The 5,000-nt window shown below is 39.5% G+C and overlaps 1 protein-coding gene across 1 annotated transcript in view; it reads left to right on the top strand.

Moving 5' to 3' along the window:
* The window catches only part of dusp7 (dual specificity phosphatase 7), a 14,160-nt gene extending 12,839 nt beyond the window's left edge, over positions 1 to 1,321 (top strand). The window contains exon 3 of the mRNA XM_060857720.1: positions 1 to 1,321. This exon is cut by the window's left edge and continues 2,354 nt beyond it. The gene's annotated coding sequence lies outside the window, so the exon portion shown is untranslated.
* Positions 1,322 to 5,000: the final 3,679 nt, after the last annotated feature.

The following is a 5,000-nucleotide window of genomic DNA, read 5'->3' as shown; positions in this document are numbered from 1 at the left end:
AAAAAAGTTCTGATCTGTGATCAATAATAATGAGAGAATTCCGACTCTCCTTTATATTAAAGTATAAATATTTTTTAAATCCAAACATAATCAACAAGGGAAAAAAGTAGAGATTAGAATTGAAACGAAAGTTAAAGTCAGTAATAGCACATGCTCGGTTCTTTCTCTTCTCAACTTTTAGCACAAAAGAAATGAAGCAAATTTTCCAAAAGATCAGAAAAATGTCTGCTGTCTTTCTCCAGTCTGAACTAAGAATAGCTTTAAAGATAGAACTAGGAACTAGCATCATGTGTAAAAATGCTTACTCACTCAATACTCTTCTAATACATGAGCTAGAGCTTTAGCATGTTTACTGTACTGCTACTACAAACTAGCATGGAATAGACATGCTAACACACAAGCTCATACTGTGTACATGAGGTTTTAGCTTGTGAAACATTACAACTTAATTAACATTGCAGTAAAAATGCTCACATTGTATACACATTTAGAAAGCTTTAGCCTGTTTAACTAAATGTTATTTTGCCGCTAACTCATTAGCCAGCATCGTAGTGGACATGCAAATACCAAAACTAGCGCTAAAGCCAATACCTTGTATATGAAGTGTTTGAACCAAGTACAACAGCAGCTTCAGCTTCCTGATAAACGAAACCCTTTAAATCATCCATTCTACTGTAACTTCAGCCCGAATCCCCTGGCTTTCATTTTTGAAGTAAAGGGTGAGGATTAAAGCGGCGTATCGTATCGCTAACCCACCTCGGCCGACTCGAGTCCAGCATGAGGATTGGAGCTGATTCCTGTACGAGCTTTGTGTTTATTGTTGAATTATTTAAATCTAAATCCTTGATTTCAAGCTGCTTCTCTGTTGAGGAATGTTCGTGTCTCTGTAACATGAAATATTTTTCATCTGTATTTTTGCCAGAAGCATCGCAGATTCTTCAGTTTCTGCGTAACATTTATTGTAGCTACAAAAACGAGAAGTTTGGAGAGAGGAAGAGTAAAACGAGTAAATAACAAGGTGTGTATCTTTACCTCACTGAGGACTTTTTCAGGGATTTTTTGACAATGCGTCTGCGTCGTGTTACAGCTTCACTATTACCTGATGATCCGCTGTTTTTTTATGTGCTGTAAACGTTTTTTTTTTTTAAAGATGCAATCTATATAATGTGTATAATGTGGGCTGGTCATGGGGCAGTGTGACCTTTTCTTGTTCTGATTCATGAAGGATATGAAATTGTCCGTATGTGTTGTACAGATGTACGGAAAGCAACACGAGACATGTTTATACTGCAAATAAATATTGAATTATTTTTTTGGTTAACTTTGTCCACTTTCTTTCTCTCTTTATTATGAATGAAATGAAACCAACAACAAAAACTAATAAATGTTCAACGTCATCATTTGTTAGCTAGCAGTAACCTGCTGTGTTAACATTCAGGAGGCAAATTAACCTCCTCACCACGTAACTAACACTGACACGGCTGCATGTCTGACTCCGCCCAGTAATGGGGGAGGGGGAAATGTGGCTTAAGTTACTCACTGTAGTGTTACCATCACAACCTGTTTTAAACTACACTGTATAACAACTTCACTACCGAGCTACTGCTTTTAATGGATAACTGACCTACAGATAACTAGCAAAAGCTAGAAATACACAGGCAGTGTGTTATTTCCTGTCTTTCACTCACATCCTCACTCGCATGTATGAATGTGATGAAGATGTTGATGAATTCCTGAGGGACGGTTTTATTTTATTAAGACTAGAGCGCTAACGTTAAGGCGTGTTGGTAGTTTTGGAGGATCGTTGCTCCTTTCAGCTTCGTCTCCTCCCGCTTGGGTTCCTGAGGCTTTGTGGTTGGTGTTGAGATACAGATGGTTTCTGAAGCGTGTGATCGCACCACATCCGACTACTCACTCAGATCTGTTTCCTTTTTCTCGCCCACGTTTGCGCTTTCTTGTGGAGAAACTCGACGCTGAGCGCTCAGACACGTCTTAAAAAATTCTCTGCCTTCGTTCGCCTCAGAGTCCCGAGCATTTATTTTAATCTCTCTCATTAATGTGTCTGTTAATTACACAAATAACAACAAAGTGGTGTTTGATTAAAAGGATGTGAGAAGAAACGTGTAGAAATCCAGTCGGATACGGGGAGAAACTCAGACCCAGAGAGACGACGTGTTCAGGTGTGGAGGTGGCGTGAGGGTGTGAAACACTTCGTTGAGAGCACACACACACACACACACACACACACACACAACCTATTCAATTATAAAACACACAAGAGTGTGGGGTGTGTATAAAAACTGTACTTGAATTAGTGCTTTAAATTGTGTGTGTGTGTGTGTGTGTGTGTGTGTGTGTGTGTGTACTGTCACTTTAAGATAATCCCAGTGAAATATTAAGAGGTTATTTCAGGGCGTTTGTTTTTCTTCTCTAACGTTTCTCTCAACTCATGTATAAACCTGACGTAGCTGAGTGAACCAACGCCCTGAAACATGAGAACGCCAGCAAGGTAACACACAAACACACACACATACTCAGGAGTGTGTCCTGCCAATCACACTGCAGTGTTCACACACCTGAGGATATGATAGTTGATATAAACTGTGCTGGTTAATGAGGTGAAGTCTCTCTGAGCTCGTCCTCGTCTCAACACTTCAGTTTCTTCACAGTTCAGATAAATCAGTTCGAACACAAGGCTTTCAGGTCAAAGTGCAAGTCCGATTCTTAATTCTGTCATGACAGGAAGTGCAATGACATGGTCAAGTGTCACTTCCTGTTTAATATAAAGAAAAAAAAGTGGAGTTGATTAAAGACAGAGACACAAACTAACAAACTCAACCCTGTGAATAAAACACACTGAGTTCAGTGTTGATATGTGAAGAAATTCAGGATGTTGAAATCAGGTGGAGAAAAAGTGTGTAAGGAGAAGTGCTGGGGTTCGGGGGGGTGGGGGATGAGGGGAGAGAATTTAACTGTGACCCATTTGTTCACTTATTTAAAATCACTGAATAACTCACTGTGTGTCATTTCACACTCTAATCTCTTCGGTATTAGTCTGACAACTAGAAAAGGTTCAAAAGACCGCTGTGCAAACCTCATGCACACACACACACACACACAGAGTGTTTGTTTGTGTGTGTGTGTGTGTGTGTGTGTGTGTGTGTGTTGAACTCTTTGCTCTTCTGTGTATCCAGTGTTTAGTCAAAGTTTAACAAGTGATTGCAGATCTGTCCTTCTCTGACCTACACACACACATACACACACACACACACACATTTAATGATACTTAATGCACAGTGTTTGTGTTAAAGTGTTGTGTAGTTGCTGTACTGTGTGTGTGTTCAGACTGGATGTAAATGCTGGAGGAGGTGCCGATGTTTTACTGCTCAGTAAACTGATGAAATGACTGTAATGTGACTGGAACACGTACACAAACTCACACTGTGGCATCATCGCTTACAGCAACACATCCTGTGTGTGTGTGTGTGTGTGTGTGTGTGTGTGTGTGTGTGTGTGTGTGTGTGTGTGTGTGTGTGTGCGTGTGTGTATTTTGTTGTTGTTATTAAATCATTATATTCAGAGATTATTTCAGATTAAATTGTGACACATTCTTGTGCATTTTTTAAAATAAAATTATCACAACATTAACACCGTATTAACACTGTATTAACACTACATTAACACTGTATAACACTGTATTAACACTACATTAACACAACATTAACACTACATTAACACTGTATTAACACTACATTAACACTACATTAACACTACATTAACACCGTATTAACACACACTGTATTAACACTGTATTAACGCTACATTAACACTGTATTAACACTACATTAACACTGTATTAACACTGTATTAACGCTACATTAACACCGTATTAACACTACATTAACACTGTATTAACACTGTATTAACACTACATTAACACTGTATAACTGTATTAACACAACATTAACACTGTATTAACACAACATTAACACAACATTAACACTGTATTAACACAACATTAACACTACATTAACACTGTATTAACACTGTATTAACGCTACATTAACACCGTATTAACACTACATTAACACTGTATTAACACTGTATTAACACTACATTAACACTGTATTAACACTGTATTAACACCCCATTAAATAAACATTTTCCAGACTAAACATTTATAGATTAATTTTCATAGCTGCCTAAATGTTCTGTCTGAAATCTGATAGTTAACGTTCAGCTGTAACATTAGACCTAATTCTCGGATTAGACCGATGTGTTGATCAGATTGTCACAGACAGAATCTCAGGTACAACCCCATCAGTGCTGTCCATCATTACTGTGCTGCTGAGACCCAGCGTTTGTCTACATTCTCTTTGTCCTCTTCACTCGGTCCTGACTGTGTCTCTACACCTGCTGATGAAACACAGCATTTCTCTGTGTGGACTTTGATGTTTTGACACCAAGAGGAAGGAAATGTGTCGTGTCTTTGCTGCGTTCAGCACAAATTAGCTGCTAATCTGCTGTGTGTCACAGAGAGAGGAAGAGTCAAGGCCACGTCTTATGCTGACATCCTTCCTTCTCCTGCCCATTACCCCCTGCTCCTGCCCTACTCCTGCCCATTACCCCCTCCTCCTGCCCTACTCCTGCCCATTACCCCCTGCTCCTGCCCATAACCCCCTGCTCTTGCCCATTACCCCCTCCTCCTGCCCTACTCCTTCCCATAACCCCCTACCCCTGCCCATAACCCCCTCCTCCTCCCCATAACCCCCTGCCCCTGCCCATAACCCCCTGCTCATATCATTTAGAGTTAATAATATAACGTCAGACTCTCTCTCTTGAGCTTCCTAACATTATTACTACACATCATTTACCGCACTGCTCTGTTACTACATGACATTTATTACACTAGTACCCTACACCTAACATACAATTAAATACCCTCCCATACTTACCCCCATCCTCCCCTACACTTTTATTATTATTATTATTATTATTAT

This window comes from Tachysurus vachellii, chromosome 22 (assembly GCF_030014155.1).
Source record: "Tachysurus vachellii isolate PV-2020 chromosome 22, HZAU_Pvac_v1, whole genome shotgun sequence".
Taxonomy (NCBI): domain Eukaryota; kingdom Metazoa; phylum Chordata; class Actinopteri; order Siluriformes; family Bagridae; genus Tachysurus; species Tachysurus vachellii.
The sequence above is the reverse complement of the archived record's forward strand: the minus strand, read 5'-3'. Positions and strand labels throughout refer to the sequence as shown.